General features: G+C 43.3%; 1 long non-coding RNA gene and 2 other non-coding genes across 3 annotated transcripts in view; all 3 read left to right on the plus strand.

Annotated features, from left to right (window-relative positions):
- The window catches only part of LOC135111863 (uncharacterized), a 60360-nt gene that overhangs the window by 32182 nt on the left and 10678 nt on the right, over window positions 1-17500 (plus strand). The window lies entirely within an intron of this gene.
- Window positions 14227-14297, plus strand: Trnag-gcc (transfer RNA glycine (anticodon GCC)). Its single transcript has one exon. It is a non-coding gene; the product is annotated as a tRNA-Gly (tRNA).
- Window positions 15266-15336, plus strand: Trnag-gcc (transfer RNA glycine (anticodon GCC)). Its single transcript has one exon. It is a non-coding gene; the product is annotated as a tRNA-Gly (tRNA).

The following is a 17500-nucleotide window of genomic DNA, read 5'->3' on the forward strand; positions in this document are numbered from 1 at the left end:
AAGAGAAAAGGGAGGCAAAAGTGATTAATATTCTTTGTAATTTGATTCTTTTCTCCCTCTTTCGTTCCCGCTTTTTTCCTCCTCCTCCTCCTCCTCCTCCTCCTCCTCCTCCTCCTCCTCCTCCTCCTCCTCCTCCTCCTCCTCCTCCTCCTACCACCACCATCATCATCTTCACGTAATTCTTCCTTTCGTTCACTCTTGTTGTGCCTTTTCCTCTCTGCTCTTTTCTATTTTATCTTATTCCTTCTTTCTTCCATCCACCCTCTTTCTGTTGCTTCTCTCATTCTTCTCTTCTTTCTGAACTTCTCTTTTTTTTCTGTTTTTCATATATTTTTTTTCCTCGCTTTCATTTTCGTAACCATTTTCCTTTCTTGCTTTTTTTTCTTTTGTTTTCTTCTTTTCTATGTAATTTCTTCTTCTCTTTCTTCTTTCTCCTCTTCCTTTATCCAAGCACAGTCACCTCCTGCATAGACCCTCCCCCCACCCCACCACCTCCTCCTCCTCCTCCTCCTCCTCCTCCTCCTCCTCCTCCAGACCTCACGCATTCGTCTCCCTCACTCCTCCGTTTCCCTCCTTCCCTCCTTTTCTCCCCTCGCCCTCTCCCCTTCCTCCCTGTTCCTCCGTTCCTTCGCCCCCCCGCTGCCCCTACATGTGGCGTCACTCCCAATAACGCCCCCTCACGCCGCCCCCCTCGGCGCCGCGCCCTCCAGGGGATCTGAAGGAGGGTTGAGATGACAGTGCCCGAGAGGAGTGTCGGAGGAAAGGTAGTGCTTGGATTAGTGAGTGTGCGTGACAGTGCCAAGCCGGAGTGCCAAGTGAGGGTGCCAGTGTAATAAGAATACTGTACCTGATAGAGTGATGGATCTCTCTCTCTCTCTCTCTCTCTCTCTCTCTCTCTCTCTCTCTCTCTCTCTCTCTCTCTCTCTCTCGTCAAAATGTCCTGTCTTTCTTTCACGTATATTTTTTTTCACTTTTTTCATTCTCCTTCCCTTACTGTTTCTATTAATTTCACGCATGTTTTTATCTTTTCTTTCCTTTTCCATCTCTGTCTGTCTCTGGTTTTTACTTCTCATCTTTATTTTTTTTTATACGTGCATTTTCTTTTCTATTTCTTTTCTAATCTTGCCATTCAAGAGAAGAAAATATTTTATACCGTTTATCAATCCTCCTCATTAGGATTTCAAGTTTACTCCCTTCTTACTCTCTCTCTCTCTCTCTCTCTCTCTCTCTCTCTCTCTCTCTCTCTCTCTCTCTCTCTCTCTCTCTCTCTCTCTCTCTCACGCGGAAGGTCACTGCTTGGAATAGACGTGTGCTAGGTCGAGACTGACTGACCTGACTGGCGCCTTCAATATTTGACCTCCATCGTGACGTGACCGCGCGCCCGTCATTGCGTACAAGGTCACGGGAAGGTCACGGGAGGTCACGGGTCAAAGTGTTTCGTTGGTTTATTCAATTGATAGCTTTAGACGCGTTCAAAACTTGTGACGACTTGTTTGTTTATGTATTTATCAGTGAGTGACATTTGAGAGAGAGAGAGAGAGAGAGAGAGAGAGAGAGAGAGAGAGAGAGAGAGAGAGAGAGAGAGAGAGAGTCATACACCCAGATTTATAAACAAAGAACAAAAATAAATGACAAAAATTTTCTGAAATCTGAATGTTTTTATAAGACAATCTCTCTCTCTCTCTCTCTCTCTCTCTCTCTCTCTCTCTCTCTCTCTCTCTCTCTCTCTCTCTCTCTCTCTCTCAAGGTCACGCTGCGATGCAAAGTTGGTGAATTATTGAAGGTTTACAAGTGTGGCCGTCACTCTGCCTGCCTTCTTGTGAGTGGCTGAAGAGAACCCGTCACCCCCGCCTCTCCCCGTCACTCCCCTTCCCATCACACCCTTCCCGTCACCCCCACACTCCTCTTCCCCGTCTATTCCACCCCCAGTTCATTCTTCCTTTTTTATCTTATTCCTTCTTTTCTCTGTCTTTCTATTGTTTCTCTCATTTCTCTCCCTTCGTCTATTCTTTTTTTCCTAATTTTTTATCATATTTTTTTCTCTTTCCTATTTCGTCATTTCCTCACTCCTCTCTCTCTCTCTCTCTCTCTCTCTCTCTCTCTCTCTCTCTCTCTCTCTCTCTCTCTCTCTCTCTCTCTCTTCTTGACCTTTCTCACTGTGCTACCTCATTTTGTATCCTTTCTTTCTTTCCTTTTCTTTTTTCTTTCTTTGTTTTTCCTCTGTTTTGTTTTGTCTCCTTTCACTTTCTTTACCTTCTCTCCTTTTTCTTCCTTGTTTTATTCCCTTTCTTTTCTTTTATATTGTCTTTGTGTGTTCTCTTCGCCCTTTATCTCTTTTCTTCCTTCCTCTTTCCTTCCTTCCTCTCTCCTTCCCTCCCTTCTCCCCTTCCTTTCCCTTCCCTTCCCTTCCACTGATAAAAAAGAGAAAAACAGGCGATTGGGAAAAGGAGAAAAATAGAAAAGGAGGAAGTAATGAAGGAAAAGAAAGTGGAGGACAGAGAAATGAAAGGAGGAGCGGAGAAAAGGAAGAGAGGGAAGTCTTTAGCTGAAGAGGAGGAGGAGGAGGAGGAGGAGGAGGAGGAAAGTGGATGTATTGCCTATTTTACCTTGAGAGCGTGTAAATAGTGGGGACAAATTGACTTGAATTCGAGGAACAACCGCCTTTCTTCTTCCTCCTCCTCCTCCTCCTCCTCTTCCTCTTCCTCGTCCTCGTCCTCTTCCTCTTCCTTTGTCCTTCCACTATTCAACACATTTCTCTCTCCAATTCACCTCGATTTTCCTTCATTGTTTCCCTTCAAATTTCCTTCCGTTATGTTTTCCTCTATATTTTCCTCATTCTGTTTCTTGAATAGTACATTTTCCCTCCCGTATTTTCTTTCCTCCACCATCATACACAGTTTCCCCCAGGTTTTCCACTTTTTAATCGACAAATTTTTCTCTACTTTTTTTTTTTTTCCAGATTTTTACTAATATTTCCTTTTCAATTTTTTCCTCCATTTTTTCCTCACACTTACTGACATTTTTTTTTTCATACTTGCTTTCTGGAAACTTTTTTTTTTATTGATATTCTCATTACTTTCCTCACTTGTCCTCACTTTTTTTCCATTCTCCTTATTCTCCTCGTTATCCTCTCTCCCTGTCCTTCTGATCTCCCTCCCTCCTTTCCTCCCTTCTCCCTTTTCCCTGTCCTCCCTGTCTTTCTTCCTGACCTTTCTCTTCTCCTCCTTGTCCTCTTTCCCTCCTCTCCTTCCCGTCCTCGCTTCTTTCTCTCCTCCCTTCTCCTTCTTCTTCCCCCTATCTTTTCCTCTCCTTCCTGACCTCCCTTCTTCCTCTTCTCTCTATCCTCCCTTTTCTCCGACCTCCCTCCTTTTTGTTCTCCCCTATCCTCACTTTTGGTTCTTCTTCCTCTCTCCTCCCTCTCTGTCTTCCTCTCCCTGTTCTCACTCCTGGTCCTTCCTCTCCTTTCTTCAGCCCTTCTCCCTCTCCCTGTCTTCCTCTATCCTTCCTTCTTGCTCTTCTCCCTCTCCTCCCCTTCTTCCTTCTTCATGTCCTCCCTGTCCTCCAGTTTACAGCCGGAGGACAGGAGGAGGACAGGGGGTCTCTGAGGGGCCTAGGCAGCACCGCTAATGCAAACAGTAGACCTAATGTAAATTCATGAGGGGAGGAACAGACAGATGGACAGACAGGCAGGCATACAGACAGCGACAAAGGGCGGAGGGACAGTAGGCGTACGCACAGACAGGTTGGGTAAAGGATAGATAGACAGGATGAAGAGGGAGATAGGAAGAATTGCAGACATAAATTTATATAGAAAAAAGTGATGTAGGAAAGGATAGGTGTTTAGAGAGTAGAGGTAAATAGGTTTGTATTTGTTGTTGGTAAATTTATGAACAGGAAAGGTATAGAGTATCTGACAAACATTATTAGGTTAGTAATTACTCGTTATTAAGTTAAGTATTGCTGTTATTAAGTTAGGCATTGTTGCTGTTAAATATTACTGCCATCTAAGTTTGGCATTATTGTTATTATTAAGTCAGCAAGACGAAATGACAGGTAGACGCACATATGGAAGCAGTAAGACACGTAGACAGTTAGACAAGGATAGTGAAACGGCAGATGATCATATAGACAGACAGACAGACAGGTAGGTAGGCGGAAAGTTTATTTAACAGTAAAAGACACAAAGACAGGTAGACGGAGAAACAAAAATTTAAGTACAGAGAGAGAGAGAGAGAGAGAGAGAGAGAGAGAGAGAGAGGTATGCGGTTTTTGCTGCATCTGATCTGTTTGTCTTTTATGCAGAGCAGTTAAAGAAAAATAAAGGAATAAAGCAAATCGTTATGAAATTGCCGAATCAACAAAAGAAGTGAAAAAAAGAAGATTGGCACTGTTCTAGAAATCACACGTAAAAAAAAAACAAAAAAAAAAACAGATGAATTAAGATAAAGAAAAAAAAAGCAATATAACACTTTTAAACTATCTCAGACAGACAAAGGAGCCAAAAATTCGTATCGTTTTCAATTTACAACGAAAACACTGTCAAAAAAAATACATAAAAGTGTAAATATTTTCAAAACCAACTTCGTCAAAAAAAATAAATAAATAAAATAAATAAATAAATAAAAAAATTTACCTAAACAAAGATGGCGGATACTTGCTGTCAAGGTGTGTGTGTGTACGTTGCCTTCACCATCGGCTTGTTTACCTGCCTCATCGCCTCGTCGCTCCTGCAGGACTCCTCCACCTCCTTCAGATATAACCGTAAGTCAGAGGCAGGACTCCACGCTTACCCTAGGGCGCCGCGTGTCACAGTGGCTCCCTTGTGGTTCTGGGGGCTGGTTCTGTTGCTGTGATGCGGTTCTAGGGACGGTAGTTGTTGTCGTGGTGGTTCTGAGGGCGATAGCTGGTGTGGTGTGGTTCTGCGGTTCTGTTGTGTTGTGGTGGTGTTCAGGTGAGGTACATCGTGGCGGTGGTGGTGTGGTGTTGTAGGTGTTGTGATTACATGTGTGTGTGTGTGTGTGTGTGTGTGTGTGTGTGTGTGTGTGTGTGTGTGTGTGTGTGTTACTTTTTTTTACAATTTATGGTTCATATTTCATCTTTGGCATTTTCTGTTCAGAGTTTTACGTTATTTAGGGATGCTTGGTAACACTTAAGGCTTTTTGTTACATATTTCCGTGTTTTGAAGGACCAATTTATTTATTTATTTATTTATTTATTACGTCTTGCTTAACTCTGTTATGTCTGCCAATTATTTTTTTTTCTTCACCTTGTTCGTTCATGAATTTCTGGTGACTCTCTCTCTCTCTCTCTCTCTCTCTCTCTCTCTCTCTCTCTCTCTCTCTCTCTCTCTCTCTCTCTCTCTCTCTCTCTCTCTCTCTCTCATAAACATCAACATTCTGCAAGAGATATTCATCCTTCCCTCTTTCTCTCCTCTCTCTCTCTCTCTATTCCTCCCTGCCTTTCCTCCCTCAGCTTTTCCCTCCATCATTCTTCCTATTCTTTCCCTTTATCCTCCTTCCTTACCTTCCACAGTTCTTCCTTATCATCTTTGCCTTCTCCACTCCATTCTTGTCTCCGTGTCTCCCGTTTCCCATAAATTTCCTTCTCTTCCTTTCTTTTATTCCGTGTATATCTTTTCCCTCCATTCGTATTTTCTGCTGTTCTTTATTTTCTTTCCTTTCTTCATCCCATTCCTTTCATTCACCCTTTTATTTCCCTTCATCTTTTCTCCTTCCTCTTCCTTCTATTCCCTTTATCCTACTATTCCTGTTCTTCCTTCATTTCTCTCTCTCTCTCTCTCTCTCTCTCTCTCTCTCTCTCTCTCTCTCTCTCTCTCTCTCTCTCTCTCTCTCTCTCTCTCTCTCTCTCTCTCTCTCTCTCCCTTTCATTCTCTTTCTCTATCTATACATCCCTAAATCCTTCTCTTATCATCTTTCGTTCCCTCCTCCGCTATCCCTCTCCCTCTCCCTCTCCCTCTCTCTCCCTCTCCCTCTCTCCATCACACACACAAATGTATTCGGAGTAACATTGCAATATACACGTCCGTGCCTTCCCAGTATTGTCTTAAACATGTCACCAGCAACATTTAGTAAGCAGTAAGTCCCTGGTGAAAGCATCCTGTATACTCTCTCTCTCTCTCTCTCTCTCTCTCTCTCTCTCTCTCTCTCTCTCTCTCTCTCTCTCTCTCTCTCTCTCTCTCTCTCTCTCTCTCTCTCTCTCTCTCGTGATGTGTTTGTGTGTGTGATTTTTATTTTTTATACTCGTCGTTGTGTGATGGTTTGAGAGAGAGAGAGAGAGAGAGAGAGAGAGAGAGAGAGAGAGAGAGAGAGAGAGAGAGAGAGAGAGAGAGAGAGATCGGTGGTGTTTGCTCTCTTCTTTCTCTTCCTTTCCTTTTTACTCTTTCTTCTGCCTTTCCTTCTTGTCTCCTTTCCTTCTTACATCCTTTCATTTTTTCCGTGACTTTTCCTTTCTTTTCTTTTTTTCTCTATTTTTAATTTCCTCTTACCCTTTCCCTACATTCCTTTCTCCATTCCCTTGACCTCCTCCTCCTCCTCCTCCTCCTTTTTCTATCACTAAGCCTTCGTACGGATCTACAAGGCTGCTACTGCTTGTTATTCCTTTGTGTTCCTTTGTGCACCTCCTTGCATATGATGGTAATTAAACTAAATTGGGTTGGGGGAAGAAGGAATGCATGTGTGTGTGTGTGTGTGTGTGTGTGTGTGTGTGTGTGTGTGTGTGTGTGTGTGTGTGTGTGTGTGTGTGTATGTGTTGTAAGTCTTCACAGATCACCACGCCCTTGCAGCCACGCCCAGACACGCCCTTTGCACACCCACGCCCATGCAGCCACGCCCATTAGATCAGCTGCTACCCATTATCCCTTTGTGTCACGTCATATTCTCTTCTCTCTCTCTCTCTCTCTCTCTCTCTCTCTCTCTCTCTCTCTCTCTCTCTCTCTCTCTCTCTCTGTCCCGCCACTGACTAAGGCATCTGAATGGTGCAGAGAGAGAGAGAGAGAGAGAGAGAGAGAGAGAGAGAGAGAGAGAGAGAGAGAGAGAGAGAGAGAGAGAATCGAGAGGGCTAGGTGTTCAAACGAGTAATATAATTATTATTATTATTATTATTATTATTATTATTATTATTATTATTATTATTATTATTATTATTACATCATTATTAATATCATAATCATCATCATCATCATGAATTCTGTAGTGATCACTGAATAGAACAAACAACGTCCCGGAATAACAACAACAACAACAACAAGAACAACTACAACCCGTACTACAGTGATAATAATAATAACAACAACAAAAAAAAACAATGACAACAATAACTCACCTGCAATATTTTCTTTTCACCTGTTATGTCGTGGGATAATCATTGTGCTTATACCTTACACAACAACACGGTGCAATAATCGCCCTTTTGAACTCAATACCCAAAGCTCATATTGGATTGCACCCCCATAAAGCGGCGATAATGTGAAGGATCAGGTGTATTATTGTGTATTATTGCGCCACCTGTCTGTGTGTATGCGCTGTCGGTGCCTCGGGGAATAGTTTTTTTTTTTCATTTATATATTTTTTTTTATCATCATTGTTGGGTTATGAGTCACGAGGCGCGACGTGTTGTGATCGGGTGCCAGTGTTTATTGGGGCTGCTCTGCTTGGGTTGGTGATGGTATGGGGGGAGGGAAGGCTGACGTGTGTGGGTGGGTGTATGGATGGGGTAGATGGGTGGTTGGGTGATATTGGTTCGTGTGTGGGTGAAATGGTGTGTTGTGTGTGTGTGTGTGTGTGTGGGTTAAATGGATGGTTGGCTGGGTTTGACTCGTGTGTGGGTGAAAGGGGTGCGTGGATGGGAGGGTTTGGTGGGTGGGTGGGTGAATGTGTGTGCAGTAAGTTTGTGCGTGTATCTGATTCTATTTATTGATGTTTCCTGTGCATTATGTTTGTCTTTTTTTCCTTTTCTGTCTCTCTCTCTCTCTCTCTCTCTCTCTCTCTCTCTCTCTCTCTCTCTCTCTCTCTCTCTCTCTCTCTCTCTCTCTCTCTTTGTTTTTTTTTCATACTGAGAGGAGACTAATCAAGAGAAAAAATAGAAAATAGAAAAAAAATAGAAAATAAATAAACAGAAAAATAGAAAATAGAAAAAAAATAAATAAATAAACTGTAAATAATTAATGAACACTCAAACTTCATCCATTTTCTCCTTTCTCTTAAAAAACAAAATAAATATTCTGCATTCTTTATCCTCCTCATATCTTGTCCTCCCTCATTCTCTTCATTCTTACGTTCTGTGATGTACTGACTGCCTCCTCGCAAACCATTATATTAACAAAGAGGAATGTACTTATAACGTAACTTGCGCTGAGTTTAATGAGTATTTAAATTTGGCACTAAACAAGGTAGCAGTAGTAGTAGTAGTAGTAGTAGTAGTAGTAGTAGTAGTAGTAATATCAACAACAATATCAGCAATAGTGGCATTATCAGTGTATTTCTTCATATAACACCTTCTTCATCGCCTCCTTCATTAGCGGCCATCCAGGTGAGGTCTAAGCCAGGTAAGCCTCCCTGGCACACCTTGCTGGAATTAGAAACTCATCACACTGTTATAAATCATCTTTTTTCCCCTGTGGTGCGTGGGGAGGTTAGGAAAGGGGCCTGGTAGGGAGCTTATGGATGGAGGCGTAGCGGGGAGGTGAGGGAAGGAGGAGGAGGAAGGGGGTGGGTGAGGGGAAAGAGGAGGAGTGATGGGAAGGTGATGGGAGGAAGAGTAGGAGGATTGGGGAGGTAAAGGGGAGGAGGAGAAGGAGAGAGATTGGTGGGGTAATGAGGAGGAGGTGGAGGAGGATTGGTGGGGAGTAAGGGAGAAGGTGTGGTGGGGAGGTAAGGTGGAGGAAGAGGAGGAAGAGGAGGAGGGGTGGTGGGGAGGTAAGGAGGGGAGGAGGTGTAGTGGGGAGGGTATTGGGGAGGGTTTAAGTGCACCCAAGAAGACCATTTTTTTTTCCCTCTCAGTTTTTCCTTTCATAATCTTTAATTTTTTCCATTTTTTTTATTATATTATCTTTTCTTATTTATTTTTTAGGGTTTAAAGGGAAAGGACTTCGTGGGAGATCTAAGGGGGTGAGGGGAGAGATCTGTGTATTGTTTTTTTTTTCTTTTTTTACTCCCTATCTGTAACTTTTTTCCTTTCCTCTTTTTTTTATTTTATTTATTTATTTATTTATTTTATTTATTTATTTTTTTAAGGATGCGAGAAAGGGACGGTTGCTGAATGATTTTTTTTGTTTTTATTTTTCTTCTATTTCATTCTTTATATACTGTTCTATTTTGAGCTCACGTCTCGTTCATGTTATTTCTTTATTTTTTCCCGTATTTCTGTTCCCCATCTTCGTTTCCCTCTATTTTTATTTTTTTATTTTTAACTTCTTACTATATATATATTTTTTTGTTATATACATGTGTTGTGAATCTGCATTTTTTTTCTTTTCATTTTCCCCCTCTTTAGCGATTCAAATATTCCCTCTCTTAAAATTCTTCGTCTTTTGCTTTTTTTCTCTTCATTTTTTTTATTTCCATTTGTTCTTTAGGTAATAAAAAAGTAAAGAAAAAAAAAACTTGCAACCATATTCTGAAACACGCCTGCCCCGCACCTCGACTGGTTTCAGAAGACTGTAGTTGAAGTGACACGGGTTTTTAATCGTATTTTTCCGGTTCCAGTGACAAATTAACAACATTTCTACCATATGGACAGGACAAACACGCTTGAGAATCTGCCTTATCATCTCTGTGGCCTTTGAAAATAGTCGTGTTGAGAGAGCAAGGCGTTTTTGAATTTGGGATTTAAGAGTTACTTGTGAAGACATTTACACCTCTGAACATCATAACAGCAAACCTGACCTCATCCGGATCTTTCATTACTCCACAGTTTCCCTTCCCTTCCCTTCCTTCCCTTCAGTCCTCGCTCCGCCTCGCCCCGCCTCCCGCCCACACACTTACCCCCTCGCCTCACTCTTCCCGCCTCTCCTGTGCATGCTCCTTACTCTTCCCGCCCCTTTACATCCCGCCCCGCCCCTCCCATGCACTGCCCGCCTCTCAGCATTATCTCAACAAGGCCCTGCCAATTCTAACCCTCCCCAGTCTCAATCTCTCGTTCTCTTTCCCCTCTCTTCCGTCAGTTTCTTCCCGTCCACCTGTGTTTGGCGTTTGTCTCCTCCCGCCTGCCAGTCCCCGCCTTGTTGACGTATTGCCTCCTCCCGCCGTCTTCCCGCCCCTCCCTGCAGCTTCTGAATCTTCTATTGCCCCGCCCAGTCCATCCCACCTTACCTCTGCGTCCCGTGAGCCAGAATTGAAACACCTGAGTTTTTTTTTAAATTAAGAACTCCCTACGTGCTTCTGTATTTCCTCCTTCCTGTGACTTCAACACTCAGGAGGGGAGTTTCAAGACGCTTATCCTGCAGTTTTGTGTGTCCTTTTCGAGCCTTTTCTCTCTAGGGACTGGCGCTCTCAGGGGCTCTTTCGTAGGAGTCTAGATGCAGGATAAGGGTAGGATAACAGTGCTGTAGGATAAATAGAGTAGAGAGAGGGGAAAGGGGAAGGAGGGACGGGTAATGTAAGGGGAGTAGAAGGACTTGGTGAGAGGAATGGGAAGTGGAGTGGCAGCTTATTGGCAGTGTGTTACTGTAGCGGAGGGCGTGAAGAGGGGAGGGGAGAGAGAGAGAGAGAGAGAGAGAGAGAGAGAGAGAGAGAGAGAGAGAGAGAGAGAGAGAGAGAGAGAGAGAGAGAGAGAGAGAGAAGGAGGTATGGTGTAACAAACGTGAATAGGAAGTGGAGAGGTGGAGGAATGCTAATGGAGAGAGAGAGAGAGAGAGAGAGAGAGAGAGAGAGAGAGAGAGAGAGAGAGAGAGAGAGAGAGAGAGAGAGAGAGAGAGAGAGAGAGAGAGACTAAAACTAAGGTAACAGGTGCGAAAGAATGACCGTGGAATCTGCAGAGAGAGAGAGAGAGAGAGAGAGAGAGAGAGAGAGAGAGAGAGAGAGACTGTCACTGCTACTATTCCTACTATCGATTCTACTTTCATGAAAACAGCAGCCGTGCAATAGTGGGGGATGGGCTGTGGGGGAGGGGGGAGCCAAGCAATAAAGGGAGGTGAGGGGAGGGGGGAGGGGAGAGGGGAAGCCAGTCAGGTATGCAATCTCCCTTCTTTTCAATATCGGCTTCATTTATCTGAGGGGGGAAAAAAAGGGGGGAAGGAAAATCGGAAGGTACTTTTCACACTTAGGGGAAGAAAAATAAAGTCCAGTGCTAATGAAATGAGAGAGAGAGAGAGAGAGAGAGAGAGAGAGAGAGAGAGAGAGAGAGAGAGAGAGAGAGAGAGAGAGAGAGAGAGAGAGGGAAAACAGGACAAGGGAAAGGTAACAGAAAGCAATGCGATTAATTAAAGAAAAAAAGAACGTGGAGTCATTCCTTCCTTTAGATTTGTCCGATAAAAAGGAGGAGGAGGAGGAGGAGGAGGAGGAGGAGGAGGAGGAGGAGGAGGAGCGAAATAATACCCTAACAACAACAGATGCAATTTGCGCCAAACCAAATCTTTCGAGGCAATACAGAGCTACGTAAATAATCAACTTAATCCACTTTACTTTACTTTTTCCTCCGTGATATTGAAACAAGCACTGAGGAGGAGGAGGAGGAGGAGGAGAAGGAGGAGGAGGAGGAGGAGGAGGAGGAGGGTACAGTAGATAGTTGCTTTTATGACAATCCTTATATTCCTCCAACCTGACTCTCTCTCTCTCTCTCTCTCTCTCTCTCTCTCTCTCTCTCTCTCTCTCTCTCTCTCTCTCTCTCTCTCTCGTCTAAGAATTCAATTTCAGTCTTCTCTTTTTTCCCCTTTTTTCCTTCTTAAATTGAATCTACTCCGACACTCTCCTGATGGTTCGGTCGCTGCCTGTTTGTGTGTGTGTGTGTGTGTGTGTGTGTGTGTGGAGTCATTACGGAGTACCTGCTTGGAGGGGGAGAGGAAGTGGAGGTAGGGAGGTAGAGGATTAAGGTGTCGGGTGGGTGTTAAGGGGGTGAGAGGGGGAAGAGGGAGTAAGAGCGAGGGAGAGACAAGAGGGGTGTTTGAGGTGAGGGTGGTGGGATGGGTGATAATGGTGATGAGGGAGGTGTGGGGAGAAGGGTGTGTGGGTTTGGGGGTGTTGCGGTGTTGCTTGTTACCTGATTTCACCTTGTTATCCTGTTATTTTCTTTATTTTTTGTGTTGTTTTAGGTGAACGGGGACAGGAAAAATGGAAGATGCAGAGGAGGAGGAGGAGGAGGAGGTGGAGGAGGAGGTTGTGGTGGTTAGGCCATAAATCCGTACCAAGGAAGTTACTTACAGGATTATCTGGGAAAATGTCGTGGGTGGAAGGCGTGTGGTCAAGAAAATCTGACCTTTAATATTGAAGACCCCAAAGCTCATCACGGTGGCAGTGGTGGTGGCGGTGGTGGTGGTGGTGGTGGTGAGGATGCATAAATTATAGTGGTGGTGGTGATGGTGGTGGTGGTGAGACTAAAGTGATGCTGTTAACTTTTTGTAATGAAAATGATGGTGGTGGTGGTGGTGGTTATGGTGGAAGCTAAGTGCAGGTGGATGTGGGCAGGATGAGGCAGGGGGGAGGAGGACGTGGAGGAGCTAGGTGGAAGAGGAAGAGGAGGAAAGGATTGATGGGGATAGGTGGAGCAAGAGAGAAGATGGAGGAAGGGAAGGAAGCCAGGCGGGGGAGGAAGAGGAGGAGAAGTACATGTAAGAGGAAGTATACGTGGAAATAAGATGGAGGAGGAAGAGGAGGAGGAGGAGGAGGAAGTGGAAGGAAAAGGACGACAGAAGGAAGAAATGGATGTGGATAGATGAAAAGGAGGAATTTGTGGAGGGAGAGACTGAAGAAAATTGAGTGTAAGGTTACATGAAATGGAGGGAAGGCGGAGGGCGGGGAAGCAGGTGGAGGGTAGATGGATGGTGAGGGAGGAGGGAGCTTGGAGGGGTTAGTGGAAGGGTAGGAGTAGGTGGAGGGTAGATGGAGAGGTGGGGGGAGGGTAGATGGAGGGGGAGGGTGTGGGGAGGGGCGTGTGGACTGGTCAGTCTCATCAGGCGAAGATCTGGAAAGTTTGTGATGGATCAGAGGCGTCGGTCGTGCTCTGCGGAGAAAATTTAGATTCAATATGACGCAGGAATGACTGGCCAATCAGCGTTATCGTGCCTCGACCCGCCGCCCTCATTGGCTCAGCGGTTTTTTGCGCGATTTCGTCCAATGGGGTTGTTCCAGTTTTTATCTGTGAAGTGTGGCGATGGGCGCACCCAGTGGTAGTGCCCTGATACACCCTGGTACACTGTGGCACGCCCGCTACACCCTGACTCTGCGCTAAAGTGAATGTTTCATTTTTTCTTCTTCCTCTTTATTTTCCATTTATTTATTTATTTTTTTATTATGGAGGAAAGTGCTGGAGTAGTTTGCATAAATATAAACAGTACCTGTGGAAAAATGTTGTTTCCTCTAGTTTCGTTAAAGGAAATTACTTTTCTTTTTCTTTTTTCTTTTCCTTTTCTTTTCTTTAGTTTTTTTTTTTTTTTTTTTGTGTGTGTGTGTGTGTGTGTGTGTGTGTGTGTGTGTGTGTGCAGGAAAGTGTGGTGATTGTTTACGCAAGTACGTATGTTTACAAAAACGTTGTGTTGCTTAGCTTTGAAAGTTTTAGTTATAGATACTTTGCTTGTATGGGGAAGTGGAGCAGTGATCTTCAAAAACTGTAAGAAATTTAGTGTCGTTAGTTTTTTAATTAATTAATTAATTAATTTATTTATTTTTGCGAGAGGATGAATGTTCCGGTACACAGTGAATTGCTTAACGGAACAAAGGTCTTCACTGTAGTGTTAAACGTCGTCGTAGTTCGTATGATGAAGAAAGAGGTACAGTTTGCAGTACAGTGTAGCTGAGACACTGACAGGTTGAGGCGGGCAGAGGTGAGGAGACTACCACGCTGGCTCTCACACAATTCACCATTAGAAGTCACCAGCGTCCATTTGTTTTACAGCATTTATATTATCGTGCACTACATTGATTTTCACAGACCTTCCTCGTCTTTGCTGTATTCGTTAACGTGGTTTTATTTCGGAAGAGTAATGCTACGAAAAGATACGGAAATGCTTTGAAAACAGAGATGGTGAAGAAAGCATAGGTATACGTTGTTATACAAGCATCGGTGGTTCAGTGGTAGAATTCTCGCCTGCCACGCGGGAGGCCCGGGTTCGATTCCCGGCCGATGCATTTATATTTTGCTAAAAGTTTTGTAGTCATCATCATTGTAACTATTACCCTCTATTTATTATTAATTTTTCATAGAAGAGGGGCTCCAGCTGAAAAAAAAGCAGAAAAAAGGCTTACTGGAGGTACCAGTTGCCAAAGAGTATAGTCAGAAGGATCATCTACTACTACTGTTATTACTACTACAACTCCACCATTGTAACTACTGCTGCTGCTACAACGTTCTCATTATTAATGCTTGTTGAAAAATATTGTCTCTCTCTCTCTCTCTCTCTCTCTCTCTCTCTCTCTCTCTCTCTCTCTCTCTCTCTCTCTCTCTCTCTCTCTCTTACATTCTATCTGATCCACGGAGTCACGCACCCACGCAGTGCAAGTCACCCTGCTACACCCGCCACCCGCCCCGCCACACCCCGGCAGGCGACACCACCACCGCCACTAACACCACCAGCAGGGGCACTGACTGGGAGGGGAGGGAAAGGGCACTGGGGTGGGAAGGGGAGGGGCACTGGTTGGGGGAGGGGAAATTGCCTTAGAGGGGACGCTGGTGGAAGAGGGGACAGGCGATAATTACTCCTTCATATGATACTCGTTGTTGTTGTTGTTGTTGTTGTTGTTGTTGTTGTTGTTGTTGTTGTTGTTGTTGTTGTTGTTGTTGTTTATTGATCTGTTGGTTTATTTTTATTTTTTATTTGGTTTTGTCAAATGCAAACTTGTTTCATTTATATATAGTGTAAATTTCTCTCTCTCTCTCTCTCTCTCTCTCTCTCTCTCTCTCTCTCTCTCTCTCTCTCTCTCTCTCTCTCTCTCCCCCTCCCCTGTTTCTCGTCCTTCCATTCCCTCCATATCTTACCTTTGTTGCTCCGTGAATTAATCGTAAGAAAGGAGTGAAAGATTCAGGTAACAAGATAACGTGAGCACAAGACGTGAGGATGGTGCTGATCAGATTCGTTACAGTAAAAGGTTTTATACAAGCATCGGTGGTTCAGTGGTAGAATTCTCGCCTGCCACGCGGGAGGCCCGGGTTCGATTCCCGGCCGATGCATAATACATTTTTATTTCCCTTTTTTTCGTACTAATTGATAATTGCTGAATGATATGTATGTACTAATGGGCTCTCTCTCTCTCTCTCTCTCTCTCTTCATCACTTTAATACCTCTTTCACTCAATATAATTTCCTTCTTTTCATATTCCTCTCTCTCTCTCTCTCTCTCTCTCTCTCTCTCTCTCTCTCTCTCTCTCTCTCTCTCTCTCTCTCTCTCTCTCATGGGCTCTCTCTTTCTCTCTCTCTTCATCACTTTAATACCTCTTTCACTCAATATAATTTCCTTCGTTTCATATTCCTCTCTCTCTCTCTCTCTCTCTCTCTCTCTCTCTCTCTCTCTCTCTCTCTCTCTCTCTCTCTCTCTCTCTCTCTCTCTCTCTCTCTCTCTCTCTCTCATTTCATCCGTCCCTAATTAAAGAGAGCAAACAGTTGACGATAAAGGAGGGAGAGGGAAAAAGTGTGAGAGGGAGAGCGACAGGGTGGAGAGAGAGAGAGAGAGAGAGAGAGAGAGAGAGAGAGAGAGAGAGAGAGAGAGAGAGAGAGAGAATGGATAGAGCGATGATGATAGGCAATACACACACACACACACACACACACACACACACACTCTCTCTCTCTCTCTCTCTCTCTCTCTCTCTCTCTCTCTCTCTCTCTCTCTCTCTCTCTCTCTCTCTTGCACGCACGGCTCCACTCGCAATGTGAAGTTGATTGTCTGTCTATACTCAGAAATATATATATCTTTTTCCCACGTTGATTAATGCATTGAAGTTTCCTACCAAAGACATGTAGAGGGAAAAGGAAGGATGAGAAAGGTGCCCCTGTATTTGTTAGCCCAAGGGAAATAGATAGATTTTCACATAGCATAAGGGAAATTTGCAGGGACGATTCAGACTTACATGTGGCAAGTGGTCCATTCATAAAACATACCTATTTTTTCCACCTATCGCTTCTTTTTTTTTTTCATATATTTGTGTGTGATCTCTTAAGTGCTTTGTAATGACTCCAGACTACCATTGTGATTACTGAGTCTTGTTATTTCTTTTCTTTTCTTTTTTTCTACTTCATTTTTATTTTGGTTCTTGTTTTATTTTATTTATTTATTTATTTATTTATTTTTTTTTAAGAGTGAGTTTAGTGAGCAAGTGTCGCAGTGTGTAAGATAAGGAAGGAAACTGGTGGATGGATTTGTTTGTTTGTTTTTGTGTGTTGGGAGTAGATATTCTCTCTCTCTCTCTCTCTCTCTCTCTCTCTCTCTCTCTCTCTCTCTCTCTCTCTCTCTCTCTCTCTCTCTCTCTCTCTCTCTCTCTGTCACTCTTTTTACAAATTCTATTAAGTTCACGTATTTTCTTCTTTTTCCTCTCTCTGGTTTTACATCTCGTTTTTTATTTTGGCTGTTTCTTTATTATTATTTTTCGTACATGCATTTTTTCTTCCCTTTCTTTTTACGTCGCGTCATTCAGAAGAAAAGAAAAGAAAAAAAAATGTCAAATACCGCTTATCAGTGCACGTCCTGATTACGATTTAAAGTTTATTCCTTTCCTTTACTCTCCTTATTCTCTAATCTCATTATTTTTTTTTTTTTGCACAACTTTCATTCATTCAAGCGTGAGATTTTTTTAAGTGTCACTTTTTCGCATCGTCATCTTTCTTTCATTCCCATCTTTTTCTGCTTTCTCTGTATTTTTTCTTTTGATTTTTTCTTTTATTTTATTTTGCAACTATGATCTGAAAAATGGTGGGGGGGTGGACGGTCAATAAATGCTAAATATCTAAGTCTTGTTTGTCTTGTCTTGTTTGTTATTGTTTGGAGTAAATTCAGTGTGAGAAATGAAATGATGGGGTTAGTTGTAATGTCTCTCTCTCTCTCTCTCTCTCTCTCTCTCTCTCTCTCTCTCTCTCTCTCTCTCTCTCTAAGCCCTTATATACTTCCTCTCATATAAAACTTTTTCGTCTATTCATCTTTTCCTTTTCATCTCCCCTTTCACTTTCAGTATATGTCCCTGAACTCTCTCTCTCTCTCTCTCTCTCTCTCTCTCTCTCTCTCTCTCTCTCTCTCTCTCTCTCTCTCTCTCTCTCTCTCTCTCTCCAATTGTGTATGTATGTATGTATTTCCCCTCCTACATAAAAACTCACAAAGAATACTCATTGTCAGTAACAGAGAGAG

This window comes from Scylla paramamosain, chromosome 22 (assembly GCF_035594125.1).
Source record: "Scylla paramamosain isolate STU-SP2022 chromosome 22, ASM3559412v1, whole genome shotgun sequence".
Taxonomy (NCBI): Eukaryota; Metazoa; Arthropoda; class Malacostraca; order Decapoda; family Portunidae; genus Scylla; species Scylla paramamosain.